The sequence below is a fragment of the Athene cunicularia genome (assembly GCF_003259725.1).
Source record: "Athene cunicularia isolate RWA chromosome 3 unlocalized genomic scaffold, athCun1 chr3_part1, whole genome shotgun sequence".
Lineage (NCBI taxonomy): Eukaryota > Metazoa > Chordata > Aves > Strigiformes > Strigidae > Athene > Athene cunicularia.
In genome coordinates, this window is record NW_020799097.1 from 66,488,870 (window position 1) to 66,505,365 (window position 16,496).

The following is a 16,496-nucleotide window of genomic DNA, read 5'->3' on the forward strand; positions in this document are numbered from 1 at the left end:
GGGAGAGAGGGCGGGGGCAGGCGGGTGTGCCCGCGGGGCGGGGGCCGCTCCGTCACAGCCTCGCTGGGCTGGGTAGCGGTCCTCCCCTGCTGGAGGGGGGGGAGGCACCGGTCTTCGCTGCCCCCAGGTCCTCTGCCACCTCTGGGCCGTTCAGCTCCCCGCTCAAAATGGCGGCGGGGCTGAGGGGAGGCTCCCGTGGAGACGGGCTGAGGGCTGCCGCCGGCGTCTGCCGGGGCAGCGGCATCTGAGGGCGGAATTGCCAAGGGTGTGCGGGCAGGGGGCTCAGAGACACGTTTCGGTGGTGTCATCCTTAGCCTTCCTTGCAGAGAGGGAGAACATGCGGTGATGCTGCGGTTGCTTGTCCATCCATGTCCCTGCAGCATGAAAGCATGCTGCAGTACCTCTGCATACCCCTGACACCGGTGAAATGAACCTGCAGGAAGCAGCCAGGTTGTGTCCATCTCTAGATGTACAAACAACCTTAATTCAGCTTTTCTGATTTTGGTCTCTGTATAGGAACATATATCCCCCACATCTGTGACAGGATGGTATCGCAGCCAATGGATCAGGTCACTGCAGATGTATTTTTGGCATATAGCACAAGTAGTTAGTGAACATTTAACGGATGGGCTAAATATGTTACTGGGATTCAGTGCCACTCAAAAATACCCTCCAGAACACCTGGCCCATAATAGCCACGTGCGACTTTCATGCTCTATTTATAGGAACAGTTTGTGATTATGGTGGGGATGTATGCTATTAGCAGCTGCAGTCCCTCACGACTTCAGCAGGTCTGCTGGTACATTGGTATACACCTGAGATTAAGGTCAGAAAACTCTACTGGTAAAGATGAAAGACCAGATTGTTATTTCATGTGGTCAAAGATCTCAACAGTAAGTATTGCCAAGATCCAATTGCCCAGTATTCTTGCATGGGTGTGGAAATTTCTCCAGTTCACCAAACTGTTCAACTAAGACAGCACTTTTGAGAAAGGTGCGAGTATTAGCTTCACAAATGTAGCATGAGACTGAGCAAGCATTACTGATTGCCCCCCTTAAGACTTCCAGGAATCATCATCCCTAGAAATTTTGGATGTAGCTCACAGGAGGATACAGAAGTCAAATCAAGAGGAGATGGGTGTTGTGGGAAATCCCCAGTTTTTGACAGCCAGCACATCTTCTGGCAGTCAGACAGGTTGCAAATGTAATGACATACTGGTGCGGCCCTGAAACACTCATTCGTGTAAGCCCTTCATCACCCACAGGAATTTGTCTGCGCAGGCAAGATCTGTGTTAATCTGGAGTCTGAGCCAAAAGACTCCTGGACAGTTTCTACCAGGTGATAGGCCTATCACATGCTAAGCTCACAGATGGGGAAGAAGGACTTTTTACAGTCTTGTCTGCTAACAGCTAAAGTAAAATATTAATTAGTTGGACTTTGACTGGTTTAGTTCACACCATTTCCTGATTTAGACCACATTTTTGGCAAGTGGAGTGCAATACATAAACTTTGCAGAAGCTGTTTCTGTTCAACTTCTGTTGTAGGATTTCAGAACCTATTTATGTTATGGCTTTAAAATCATTCTCAAAAGTATTGAACTGTTTAAACTAAAGATTATGCTACTGGTCACCTGATAGTGTTTTGTAATTTCTAAAGAGCAGTCCTACCTATATGTCTTTTATACATATAGTTAGAGGTGTATTGTGCTTTACATGTATTTACATATGAAGCACCATTGAAAGAAAAACACATTCCTCCCAGCATTTGCTGCCCATTAATTCATTAAAAGAAAATAATCTTCTTCCAGAGAGTGGTTCACTCAGGAATTACCATATTCTATACTACAAGGGTTCCCAGGCTGTCACAACTGTACCACCATCAAGCCATATACAACTGTGTGCTATAAAATTTTACACATTTCACAGAGCTGGGCACTTCCATCACTGTTGATCATATCTAGAAAATGGAATTGGGGAATCTCTTGCTTCTTGCATTCAGAGCTTAATTACGAGTCCACAAGAGTCTTTTAAAGAATTTCAGTATATTCAAGGACATGCTCTCAGTGCATAAAGTTTCATGGAATTTTTTATAAAGCCCACTGCTTAATTGTTGTCACCAGGGAAAACATTTCAGAGGGAGCAGAAAGTAAAGTTGGCAGGTTTTGTATAGATCTCATTCATATATGGTTAGCTCTGTCCATATCATGTGTCATGAGTTGTTTTATCCGACAAAAATAAAATTAGTTTTATAATAGTCTTCATTTAAAGACAGTTCACAATGATTGGAAAGTCAAGGTTAACTGCCTGAGTAGGCAACATAATTTCAGTATGGTTCCTCAAGGAGTTGTTTTGGAAAGATCCACCCTTCCCAAATGCTTCAATTAACTAAAGTTTAAGAAGAAATTCAAGATTGTATTATCCATTATAAATCCATCTGTCAACTAAGATCTCACAAAAGCTTATATTTGGATGCAAAGATTTTATTGCCTTTGAGCTAACAGTATCAACTGCCTGATAAGCAGAGCACTTCTGCTAATATTTGGAGAATAAACCTTGACTGCTGGGCTTATCCCCTATCACTGAAGCAAACCAAAAGATTCTGCAGGCTCTCGTTGACTTAATTGGGAATTAAATCAGAACCTGTGCCAAAAGTAAAATGCAAGTAATTTCCCAACATTGAAATAGTGAAACTACATTGTCAGTGGATTTGATTTGTGTGTTGATTTGACTTAAATGTCATAATTGGAGGTTACTGGCATGAGCAGTTTTGCCACGACCACAAATCAAAGGCATCAAGGACTGTCAGTGAAGTTTAGCACTCACTGAATCTCATCTACTGTGCAGGAAAAAAAGATCTGTGTGTAGTGTTAAAGAATTACATAGATCCAGCCTCTGCCTTGCCAGTGCCTTGGTCACCAGCATAGTGCACCGCTCAGAGTTTTCTGAAATTCCAGAATGACAAAGGATGAACTGTAACTGTTAAGGAATAGCATGTAATTGAGGGAAGTTTGGTAATTACATTATAGTCATGAAAGGTGCTAATTTTAGGTTACAGTTGTTAACACATTTTCATGATTGATTGCATAAAATCAGATTCTACCTGCCTCATTACTAAACAATTTGTAATGCACAGGGAAGGGTAGACTGAGCAGTTGTGTCCGCCTTTGCATTCAGAAAGCTCCTTTAAAAGATAATGTAAAAGGGTGCTTAAATAAAATTAATTTGCCACGTACAAAAGATTTCTTACCAGGCTGACCAAATTCTTGTCAACCTAATGAGAGGCTGAAACTCTTGTTTGCAAAGCCAGCCTTGTTGCAAATGTTGCTGTACAGGAAAATAATTGCACCTTTTGTCATGAAAATGTGAGCTCCAGAGTTCAGGGAAACAGTACACAGTTTTGCACTGAGGTCATTTTGTGTGCATACTCATTAAGGAAAGGAATTGCACCAGAATGTGGGAGGGTAGAGAGTAAAAATTAGAAGCCCTTATGTCTGCAAGAAAACAGGGCAGTATGTATGCCACAGTGACTTATCATGTACAGACACCATACTGAAATGATGCTAAAAATCATTTTTTTATGGAAATTAGTTTTACTGAAGATCACAGTCGCTAGAAGTTGTCCGTCAGCTGTCCCCAGACTGATTAGTCAACTATTATCCTCGAGCACGTACAGGACTGCCTGCTGGACCCATGCTTTATTCAGGCTCCAGTTCAGCAAGATTCAGTATATGCACAGGGTTAAATGACTGTTGTAGTTTCTCCAAGTTCTGGAGGATGCTGGTTTCACGGAAGGTCCCAACGAACAGTACAGGTACATGCTTTAGGCAAGGAATCACTGCAAATCTGAGGGGGGTCTTGCAGGTCCAAGTCTCCCTCTGGGTCAGTTCCATTTGCTTGCTGTTCAGCAGTGAAACTGCACTGTAAGAAACAGTGTTATGTCTGTGGACAAAGAAACAATTGAATAATCACATTCAAAACCTGCTCTGTGATTTGGGGAACAAGAATAGAGGAAAATCTGCCTCATATGGAGGCAGATATAACACGACAGTACAGGGATTGTAGAATTATATATTTATAAATCTAATTTTTAAGGTGTTAATAAGAAATCCCTCTGATGCTGGGAAGTAATGATGGATCCTTGGGTTTCCTTTCCTACCCTTTTGATTTCAGGTGTCCATCCTGATCCTAATCCTGACTGACTGAAATACATATGAGCTTCAGAGTAAGGTGAGGGCCTCTCTAATGCTGTGTTCAGGCTGCACAAAGCAGAAGTTCTGTGGAAATAATAGAACTATTGACTTCTAAAAAGCATGTTGGCATAATTTTCAGTTCCTCATTTTTTTTCATCAACAACATGGATTTATTTTTATACTGTCACAGGCTGGCAGCAGTAGGAGCTGGGGCTGGACCACAAGTAGTTGTTTTTCTCTGAAATGTTGTCTTTGCTCACCTGAATGTGTCACTACTCCCATAGAAATGCGGTACTTAATGCAACTCAAGTGTTTATACAGCACTGTTGTAAAGCAGGCAGTAAATTACTTCCTTTATGGACAGACCTGTGGGTACATTCAGATCACTGCTGTATTAACTGAGTATTAATGATTAATGAAAAAAAGGCATGAAGAATAATAAACCTGATTTGTTATGCTGTTAGGATAACACGATGTTTACTGGCTGCTGTAGGCAGGCCCTTTCCATGACTGCCTTGTACATGTGCTTCAGTGAAGGTCCATGTGCATCCCACAGCAGCCCTTTCCCTTCCCAGAACACCTGGAACAATCTCACCTTGTTTGTGGGCAGTTTTTTTGTCGTGTTACACAGACCAAAACTCATAATCCCATAAGGCTCAGCCTTTGTTGTAGGGCCTGGATGGGCAATTCCACGTAACCCTCACCTGATAAACCTTCCTGGTTGCCTGCTGTCCTTTGATGAGAGAGTGTTTCAGGCAAATTCAGGATGAGCCACACCTTACTTCCTTACTTCGAACAACAGGGATTGCTCCACTCCTTGCTCCACTGTGCTCTCTTCTTCCCCCTCGTGTGGGTGAAGAACCAGGACCATTGGTGCAGCTGCCTCCCCAGCTCCCAGCTGGGCTGGGGAGTGAGGGCTCAGAAGGGAGTGGGGAGAGTGGAGCTGAACCACACATGGTTTGAAGGGCACCGCTGATGTGCTGTGAAAGGAAACAGAGCAGGCACTAGGTAAACAAGTATTGAAAAAGCAGCTTTGGGTTGGAAGATGCAAAAAGAATTGCTGAGTGGAGCAGAGCAGAGAGGCTTTTGAGGGCTCTAGGAAGCAGCACATGGGTGCTGAGAAGCATGGATCCACACTGGAAATTTCATGTAGATAGCAATCCTAGAAGGAGGAGTAAAGGAGATACTTCAGTAATTCAAGGAATAGTTTCATATTTACCCTCTCTCTCCTTGTGTGATGTAAGCCAAATCTGGCTGACCTCCCTCATTTAAGCAGTGCCACCAAACACCATCCCACTAGTCTTCCCAAAGGTGTGAGAGGAGTCTGTGCATATCAAAGCCAGATGTCATTAATATGTGTATAGAATACATAACTGTAGAATGTGTATAAGGTTACAGAATACATTGCAAAAAACAACAACAGAAACCTGAGAATCATTATGTTAAAGATCAGATTAAAATGAACCCATTATTTTAAAGAATTTCTCCTCTGTCTCTTTCCAGGACAAACACCAGGCATAGGCATTTAGCTTGAGTTGAAAACAGGGCAACTGTTCTGACCAGGACCACTTCAACTTCCCCGAAGTACCTCAGATTCTTGTAATTGCTGAACCATTGATTTGTTCCATTCATGTCATCTCAAGTTTCCTAAAGAACATAGAACTCACGTCTTCCACCTCTACTCATGTTTAAATGCACAAGAAATCAAGTAATAGCACCATGGCTAAAAGTAGCAGAATCAGGCTGATGAACTCTATTTCCAGACTGGCATGCACAAACTCTTAATCTAATGCTTGATAAGGCCCATAAACAGCTGGATTGCTGCGATCCTATGATCTGGCTGACAGAACCAGCCCGATTCTGACCTCACACAAGTGCAAAAGAATTTCTGACTTTGTCCCTGTATGCTGCATGCAGGTCTTTGGATAATACTTAAACCATGAGCACAGTTCAAGGTTATCATTTCACATTAACAAGGGCTGGCTGAGAGAGTAATCTAAAGTAACCAATTAAGAATTACAATGGGAGCCTGTCATAGTGAAGTCATGGAATTTTCTCCTCTAAACCTCTCAGTTACAGGCTTGGTCCCACCATCTTGACTCTGAAGGTCTTTGACATTGGGGCAGGAATGCAAGCTTGTGTCCTGTGGAAAGGGGCTCACTTACAAGCATCACTAGTTTGCATTGAAACACCTTGCAGCTTTCATTCTCTACAAGCAGGGTTTCACTGCAGCTGAGTTTCCCGTAAATGGGTTCCACAGAATTAATTACCAGGTCTCAAAATGTTTCAGTTACCTTTTTCCTAATGTTCTGAGACTGTTTACAGGATATGAGTTTGAATCCATCTGGGTACTGGATACGTAGTACTGCATTTCTTCTCAAGGGAGGAATAACCAGATTACCAGAAGAACAAGAAAATAACCTAAATTCACATTCCAGTCCTGCAATGTACATGCCAGTGCAAGTTTTGCTGTTTTGGGGCTGTTTTTAAGGATATACATTATAGAAATAAATTGTTTAACCACATGTAGTTGCTGCAATTGTTCTTCCCATGCTTTAAAAATTGAAACAAAAATGTTATACCTGAAGTTAAAAAACTCAATCTCAGAATTTTACAGCCATGGTAAAAATCTGTGGTTAGAGATTTTAGAGCCAGGAGAGATAATTTTGATTATCTGCCTTGTCTAACATGAAACTCAGGTTGTCAGGAATTTCAGTAACTTTTGCTTAGGGCTTTGTTTGAGTTAGATTGTCCTTCTGGAATTTAACACCTGTAAAATCAAACAAAACTTTTTCTTACTTCTTATTTAAGTCATTATTTACTCACGGTTGCTGTGTGGTGGCATTTGAAACACAATACTTAATTGCTGCTCGAAGCACTGAAAAAAAGATCATTTCAAATACTACACAATGGCAACCGTGGGGAAAATGGTGGCCATAATCTCACTTAAAACACCACCACCATTTCATAAATCCTTAGTACTGCACTAATGATATTTCATGCTACATTTTAAGGTAATTCATTTAAAGGGGTTTTTTTTTGTTACATTCCTTTTTTTTAATAAGGGTGCAGACTGAACTCTGAGACAAGAAAGAACTTTGTGCAAGAGTCTGTGCTGTTATCTAAAGAATATTGTTTCTTATCTCTCTGGATTCATACAGCATGGCTAAACCCAATACAGTGATGAGTGAGCAGTTATTTCAGGCGACAGGGATGGAGGGTATTGAGAGCAATGCAGGGAAGGAGCACATATATATATATCAGGAAAGATATAATAGAGTAGAAAATTATTCCCTGCTGTGACATTGCTCACTTATGGGACAGCCTCCTAAAGGGATCCAGAGAGTTCCCATGAATTTGAACACAACTGGAAAAAATGCTGTGTTGCTGGAGATGGTTGCACTCAGAGAGAAATAGCGTGGGTGAAGTGCTTTTGTTAGTCCTGCCCACACTACTTTCTGCAAGAACCTTAGGTGCAGCTCTCCACGATGCCCCCGAACCCTCCCCCAGATACATCTGCACTGTGGAGGGGCCCTGCCTGTGGGATCGGTGGCTTTCTTTGCAAGCACGTCCAGCTGTTACTCCACCCTGTGAATCAGCTGCACATGCACACCCAGTTTTGTTGTCATCTCTAAGGCCCTTCTGGCATTTTCCTGCCTCACAGTAGTATCAGGCAGGTGAAGGGAATGAGGCCAGCGGCCAGGACTCCCAGTTTTCCCACTCTGTGCTGTTGTCCTGCCTGGCAGAGCTGCCACAGAGGGCTGGGCAGGGAAACTGTCCCACCGGCCTGGCCCGCTGTGTCTGCATGGAGAGGGCAGAGCCCTTCTCGCAGGCTTTCATAAACAAGCCTCAAAGATCAGTTGCCCAGCAGACGGTAGGCAAGAAACCACTCACGGTCCTAGGCCCAGAGCACTCGCCCACTGAACTAAAGCCGTGCCTGGAGTGACTGTGCTTCAACATGCTGTGACAAGAACAGGCCATGTTACCCGGTATGGCCTACTGCGAAACCCTTATTGTACCAACATCCCAAGCGCTCACAGCATTTGGCCTTAAAACTGAACTCTGCAGAAAGCGGCCATAGCTGATGTTGTACTTTCACCCCACTCTCCATCTACCCTGGCAGGTGGACCACAGTCAGGGAGAACACCACAGGGCAACTCACTTTCTAGTAGGAAAATGCCACATGTAACAGTGTAGCATGCCTTAGGGACAACATGGTTCACTCCTGTCTGCAGGATGCTTGTGCTCCTGGTGTCTCTCAGATCCAGGATCGAGCTGGAGCTGGCTTTGGAGATAATCCAAGGCAAGTCTATGAAGGTCTCTGATGGACATAGGTTTGTGCTAAGCCACCCAAAGCAAAGTCTGTAAGGCCAAATGACATAGTTGGGAAAAACAGACAAACTTCTTGCATACAGAAACTCTACTTCATGTCTGATTGTTGCAATGAGTGTTTTTAGCACTCCAATGTAATTAAACACACTGAACAATTAGCTCATGAACCACTAGCTCCAGAGTCACCAGGTCCTCACCCTCAAGTGATACCAGGTGGAGGGACAGAACACCCTGCTTCTGGAGCCCAGCAACACCTCACCCTTCTCCTCCCACACGGTAAGCTCTTGAAGGTCAAAACAGAGCAGTGGACCAACAAATCTGGCTCCAAAGGCAGTGCTAGCAATTGCTGAGAGGTCATGCACATGAAACCATGGCACAGACGGTGATCATAAAGTTACACATTATAGATTTTGCCCCTTCATGTTACATCTGTCTTGTATTAAAAGAGAACAAAGAATTCATCATGCCACCTTTAAAAGATAATCAGCTTATTAAGTAAGTGAAACACTGAGCTAAGCCATGTTCTGCCTAGGAGCAAATCAAATCTGTGTGAAATCCTGGTTACAACTGAGGCAGCACTTCAGCTCTATTTTGAAGGCTGTTCGTACCTAGGTCCTAAGTTACCTGCTACGAACAGGTAAAATTCATCTGCTATTTTAAAGGTAGCATAATGATATTATTTTCCAAAGTGTTTTGAGGAGTTGCTAGCCAACATGCTACAGGACTCGGTGTTTATCTTTTGTGTCATGCGTCAGAAGTAATTACTTCACAAACTAGGTGTGTCATTGGGAAGCACTGAAAACTCCCTTTGTTTCAGGTTGCTTGCATGCCTCAGTGTGGCAGGTGAGCAGTAATCAACCCGATCCCCTTCTCCTCCAGCGAGGCCTCACAGAAGTTATTTGGTTTGGTAGCCTCTTTGTTTTTGAGTTACTGGCTTTAAGGCAGCTGGGGCTGATTAGATAAAGTGACTGTGTATCTGCAGCCTTGACATAAAATGGATTTAGTTTGCCCTTAGTGTTTAGCAGGATTGTTGGAAACTAATTAAGGATATATGTAGCCATTTGTAAATTGTGTATGAGCTGTTTGCTATGAAACACAAATAGCTTTTTCTCATGAATGAATATTTAATTGAGGTACAGTTTCAGGTAAACCCTTGCAAAATATCAGAGTTAAAATTCAGGTCTGGTGAAAGCAGGCAGCGTTCTGCTTTGTTTAGCAATGTCACCCTGCTTATACCTGCCTTGTATTTAGTATTAACATCTTTATCAGTGCCCACCTCTTTTCAGCATTATTGTGTTATCACAGAGCAAACAGAGGATTTCCCAAGAGATAGGTGGATTCTTGTACTTCAGACTCCAGCTTAGTGTCTTACTCATGATATACTAAGGTCAAAATTATTCTCCTTCCTCTGGGAGAGAAGTCTCCGTTGTATATTCTCTCCTAATTCAGCACTGGGAGTTCTCTGGGCAACCTTGACTGCAGTTGGGCAGCTGCAGCCTGGGTGGAGGCAGAAGTAACTTCAGCTCCTAAATAGCACTTGGAAATGTTCTTGTCTGCAGCAGAAGCAAGTGATGCAGAGTAGGGGAGCTAATATACAGACCAGTAATAAACAGCAGCCCAAATATTACATGTTTTCTGTTTGTTTGGGTTTTTTTTTTCTGTTGGATTCAGCTTTTAAGGTTAATCAGCCTTACAGTACAAAATAAACCTGATCTTTAATGTTTAAAGGGGAAGGGGCCTTGTCATGTAGAGCACTTAAATGAGGCTAGGCAAAATATGTGAAGATAATCTGAAAGAGACAGTCCTGAGTGGAAAATAGGGTAGAGTGGTATCTGGGACCTTCTGAACTTTACCTAGTAACCTCTGCATCAAGCAATTCTTTCTGTTTCAGTTATGAAAAAATATGAAAAAATGGTCTTTTGATAGCTGGCACCAAACTGTAGAGTAATACACAGCTTATGTTCCTGACTTAGCTGAAGCAAGAGCCATGCTAGATGTTTTATCTTGGCTGAGTATTTAACTGCATTATAGATAGTGCATCTTCTGAAACTGAGTGAGAAATACAAGTACCAGTCAATGCAAACAACTTTCACAACTTATACTGAAAGAGCACTTGGCTGTGGAGAGAACTGGACAGGAAGTAGAATCACTGTCATTCAGTCTTCAGACTGGGGTTTAAGGCCTTTTACGGGCTTGATTTGAAAATCACCAGACAAAACTCAACAGCTTAGTTTACGCTGAAAGTCAAACAACATGGTTCTGATCTTAAAAGGTCAGTATCGTATCACAGGAAAATGAAATGTACTCTCTGTCCATTAATTGTACATGGAACTCTGCACTCTTATTTCAGCCCTGAAATTCTGAAGATTGACATGCTTAGTTAAGTTGAAATAGCTTATTATTTGTAGTTTTGAACTCTTACAGCCTCTTTCCCACAGTGAGGGTGATACAAATGCCAGCAGTAGATATAATTATAAAGCAGCTTGGAGTGAAAAAACTCCTGTACATAGACTGATTAATTATTTGTCCCTCTATCAATCAGTAGGCATTTATTTCACCTCCACTTTCCTTACTACTCACACCTGCTCTAAGCACACATCTGTGCTCCATTTGTGAAGCACATGATCTAAGTTAACAGTACTTGACCTGCTGGTTTTGTCAACACTGTCTTTATACTTCTCTAGTTTGATGTTAAAAAAAAAAAAAACAAAACAACAAAAAAAACCCCAAAAACAAACCTAAAAGAGCTGGTCCCCATAGAAGGAGTTCAGATGTGCAATGGGTATTTGCAGTATATGGCACTCAGCTCTGCTTTTAATCAGATTCCAAATAAAAAAAAGCACAAAGGAAGATATCAAGGTGGAATAAAGATTACTTAACCAGGGGAACTCCCTTCCTCTTTCCTTTCTTATCATACGCATTAAGATCACTATTTCATTTTGAGACGTAAAAGCTGTGTTGCCCCTAGTTTCCATTTGCTTTGAGTCTTGGACAAACATGGCTGGATTTCCATGTGTGGCATAATCTTCACAAATTCAGTATGTCATGAACTTAATTCGTCATTTTGCATATTTTTAAACAATGCTTCGTGACATGATTGTTCTCATTCAATAGATTCAGAAAACTCTCAGTGCTTTTTCTATTTGTTTATTTTTGTCGGTAAGATCAATAATTCATTGTGGATTTCAGTTACAGAGATGATGACCATAGATTTTCCTTCCCTGACCACATGCATGTTTAAACCTGCCTTTACTTTGAGTAATATTTTATCTATATTTTACCTATCGCTAAGTCTTGCCTTCCCCATGCATTGTAAGTAATTTCTCAGTCTCAATGTACTCAAAGAGTATATGCCAAATTAAATTTTGTTTCAGTCCAAAAGAAGATTTTTATTGCGCTCCTTCCATCACTCCCTGTGAAAGTTTCCTGTGGAAGAGTGAAGAATGTGTTACTAGAGTTGTTACTAAGACAACTCTCATGGGAACTGAAAGCAAACTGGCCTTGGGACTTTTCAGAATTTTTGCTGAGGAGAAGAAACATATTCATAATCTTCCTATAAGCTTTTCTCTCCTTTTTTGATGGGTAAGAACAAACCAGATAAAAAAGCCTGAAATACTGTCAGCTTTTTACTTCCCACCACATTTTAAAATAATCCTTCATAAACTTCATTATATATATATGTATTTCTTCATAATCTAGCATGTTTCCAATAGGGCTCCATGATGATCAATCAGAGGGTCAGATAATCCCAGGGAATACTTGGGGATACAGCTGGAAAATAAAATGAAAGTAAAGATAAGGGTCTTTCAGCATGTAACCACCGGCTCGTTTAATGAGATTTATTTCCAGGCCTGAACCCACCTAACCATCTGTTAGTACAAAAACCCACTTGTGGGAACCCACACTTACTGGGAAAAAACATTGACTGAACTTGGCAGCAGCTTCTCATTTAGGAACAACTGAAAATGAGGGACAAGCTTTGCACTCTTTTACCTCGTATATCCCCTTCAAAAGAAATCCAGAGGATGTCAACAGTGCTTTTGTCAATAGATGCTGGTGCACTCTGACCTGAATTCATCAGGTTTTCAATAAGCTCAGTGTGGGTAGTGGGGAAGCAGCCCTCGGAACTAGAACTCTCCATGTCCTTGGCCACTCTTCCTGAAGTCTGACATTTCAGGAATTATAATGCCAAAATTTCAGAAACTACAATGGGGAATAAGCTGCCTATGCAGTCATGCACAATGAAAAGGAAGCTATTGTCAATAATACCGTATGGTTCTTTTTCCTCCTACAGCTCTGCCAATTGACAGAGAAAATCACCTTCTTGACTGTCCTAGATGAGAGCAAATCTCATTAAATCTAAACAACACGCCTCAGAATATGGCATCCTTTCTTTTAACTACTATACGGAATGTTCTTTCTTTTACCTGCTATTCTACATGAACAGTCTGTGAGTTGTCAAGATGACAGAATTAGTTACTACAGATTTCCAGTTAGTAACAAAAGCCCCGAAGTAAAACTGCAAACAAACCAGCAGAGATGCTGCAAAACTCTTCCAGCTATGCCCTGCCGAATCTGGATGAAGCTTTCTATACGGAGAAATAGGCAGTTCAGGTTTGCCTCTTGTTGAGACTATTGATTTTGCGTGAGCAACCAAGAACAGTATTTTCAGTGCACAAGATTCCATGTTTCCCAGTTCCAGGATGATCTGGTTTAGGATGTTTTATGTTGACTAAAAATTGTCTGGCACCAAGCCTGTTAAGCAAAAGCCACTTTATAGCAATAGGACTTGCTTGAGAAAATTCTGGCAGATACTGGAATTCATAAATGTTTTTACATCAAGTTGGAATGTTGTTACAGATTAAAGAAGAACAGGAAAATTAAATGGGTCTTCTCTTTAAAACAGGGAAGGCAGGCTTGATGAGGATGACATAGTTTGGTTAGGGGTCAGTAAGGTACAGGAACTGTTACAGAGAAGAAAACAGAAACTGGGTTCTGCTACTGACCTGCTGAGCAATTGAGATCCTTTCATCACCTCCTCTGCCTTAGTAATTCCTGTAAATTGTTAGTAATGCTATCCTCTTAATAAAGCAGGCTAAGAATAAGTGCTGGATCAGAGCAAATCTTAATCCTGTAATTTAAAGGCTTCATTCTGATTTGGGTCTTATGTTTAATTGTGAGGTCTGACTGAAGATGCTGTAACTACAAGTGGCTGTAAAAGCTCTCTCTTGATTAGCTAATGCCTAAATCTAGAAGTAACCAAGTTCCATAGATTTTTCATGTGAAAATTTTCCCAGCTTCTACATTTGTATCTGGCTTTTTCATATTTGATTTTCTGTGTCAGGCTGTCTTGATGGGTGTTGATTTCTTTGCTCCCATTTCATGCCTGCTCCAATATTCCCTCATGCAGACTCCAAAGGGGAGTCAGTCTGTAAGCATTCTTAGATGCTGCTTATCAGTACTATACACAGTGCCTATGCTCCAAAAATCCAGTAAGCTGACTGTCAGGACACTCTCAGGAAAACCAGGGAACTGAGGCCTTTCATCCACCCCTCTGGAGGAGAGGATAGCTAGATTTGTTTACACCTGCAAAGGATGAGTAGGCTTCTGTATAAAAGGGAAGAAGGGGCTTGCATTACATACCTTACCATCTTTCTGGGGAGGAGGTAGGGAGAGAAATATAAAGGAAGGAGCTCAGGTACTCAGCTGTAGAAGAGAGTTTCGTACTGTCACAAAGACACCTTGTTACCCCACCTAACCGAGCATTTAATAAGGCACCGTGCTCTGCAGGCAAGACAGTTTGAAAACACACCTAGCAGAAGGCAAAAGCCCGAGAAGGAGGCAAAGGGTCTAACCGATACTCCAAGGTGGCAGTTGTTCTGGTTCCTTCCACAGAAGACAATTCTTCCTGTGTAAGCTCAATATGTTCATGGTGGTTGGTTGTGGGTGGAGTGGTGTTGAGTAAGCTGGTAGTTATGGATACCATTGATGTATCTGCCTTTCCCCATGTATTGCAGGTGATTGTGGGAGAATGGCACAAGGTTATGTGCTGTGGCAAACAGGAACCTAAAGATTGTATGTTGCCACATTTAATTATTAGTCACTTAAATTCCTTTTGCCTCTAGGTCTGTGTGGTTAGGAAGCAATGGTAAGTGTAAAAAATAATCAGAGGTTTAAGCCTGAATATATAACTAACATATGGAAACAAATACTTACTTGACTGATTCAAGACATTGAAGGGAATATGATCTATTAAATGAGGCATCACTCCGACATGGAATCACTCTGACATGGAGCCTCAGGGTCTCTGAGCCCATGTTTGGGCTACGGACAGGAAAGAATTTTGGGAATGGAAATCTCCCAGGATAGAAATGGGCTTCCCATTTGATCTGTGCAGTTCCCCATTTCTAGGGTATGCAGACACACACACACACACTTGTTTTGGTTTTCCTCTTTCCAATCACAGTTCAAATCTGGATTTTAAGACTAGGGAATGAAAATCTCTTATCTCTGTCCTTTTCCTCCCACAAAAAAATCCACGAATGCCACTTTAGGTTCTGAGTGAGAGCTGCAAAAGCTGGGTTCTTACAGCACGCCTTACTTGGAACTGTTGTTCCTTGTGTTTGGCAGCCTGTCCAAAATACTGTGATAGTCTGCTCTGGTCCATCTCCAGTATCAACCTACCGAGTAAGGCATGAATCCAGCATAAACTTATTGCTTAAGAGAAGAGCATAGAAAGTCTCCTCATAAATCATATTATGTTAAATTAACCTGATCCAAGTACATCTCAGTGGAATTGTTTCATCTGAAAACGAAGGCCCTACCTGTTTCCCAAAGGTGTTTGATCCCATGGCCCTTTTCTTGGAAGCTGTTCAGCTTTGACTACTCTTACCTGCTGTTGCAAGCTGCCACCCCCATGGCTCTGTTTTGACGGTAAAGCCTCTTCTAATCCCTGAGGATCATGCAACAGGAAAGGAATATAACCGTGAAATCTCTCAGCCTCTGACTTGGCTCCCTTCCCCTTTCTCTCACAGACTTGACACAGTAATGATTATTTTAATGTGGCACTACCCATTGCTGCCTAGTGGACTCTGTGAGGGAAGACACCATTTGGATGTCCTCCAATGCAGGACCTGTATTGTTAGGGCTGTCCTTTTTGTTACCATCCCTTGATATTTCCCAGGCCCTCTCCTGCCCTATATACATCCTATTTAGCAGGCTGTTATTTGCCTTGTTGTGTGCCTCCCTGTTCCCATCCTATGCCTTTTCTGACCAAACAGCCAGACGCTGCTTGAAGTGGGGATGGTTGCAGACAGCAGCCTGGGTACAGGCTGTGCGATTTCCTTCATCTCACAGCTCAGCGACATGCCATTGCCGGCAGGGCGGAAGAGCCGTGTCCTACAGGCCGTTGCCCATGACTATGTAAATACAATGTGCTCTTGCGCCCAGCCAAGCGAGGAGATGCTGTGGGAGGCCAGCAGCTCCTGCAGAGCTGACAGACACTTTATCTGCAGGAGTGTGTTCATGGATGAACGGGGAGAAGGAACAAGAGGCAGAGACGCAGACTTTATTATCTTTGTATGCTTATACATTGTTGGGCTGCTTGCATGATCTTTTTGGGGGCTTCATGAAAGGATCAGGGCCAGCTGAAGTGTACTCTTTGCTTTCTAGTTTCTGAATTTAGATGGATTTTCCAACTTGTCTTTTGCTGCCATTGCTGAAAAGGTGCTTTAATGCACAAAGCAATCCTGTGTTTTGTTAAGTGTTCATACCTACCGCCTTTGGACTTCAAGGAACACAGCGACCATCATGGCCTGGCCATGAGGCCCAGGAAGCGCCGGTGCCCACCATTACAAGAAACACTAACTCGTTCCGCGGGCTGGGGGCAGGGGCTGAGCCCTCGCCCGGATGCCCTCTCTCTGCCTCCTCTCCTTCCCCGAGCCCTCCGCCGCCTTGGGAAACGCCGTCCCCGCCG

General features: G+C 42.5%; 1 long non-coding RNA gene across 1 annotated transcript; it reads right to left on the reverse strand.

The window, feature by feature from the left end:
- Positions 1–2,090: 2,090 nt before the first annotated feature.
- Positions 2,091–16,487, reverse strand: LOC113478630. Its single transcript, XR_003398102.1, has 3 exons — positions 15,346–16,487; positions 4,894–5,169; positions 2,091–3,938 (listed from the first exon to the last, which is right to left on the reverse strand). It is a non-coding gene; the product is annotated as an uncharacterized LOC113478630 (long non-coding RNA).
- Between the last annotated feature and the right edge of the window lie 9 nt (positions 16,488–16,496).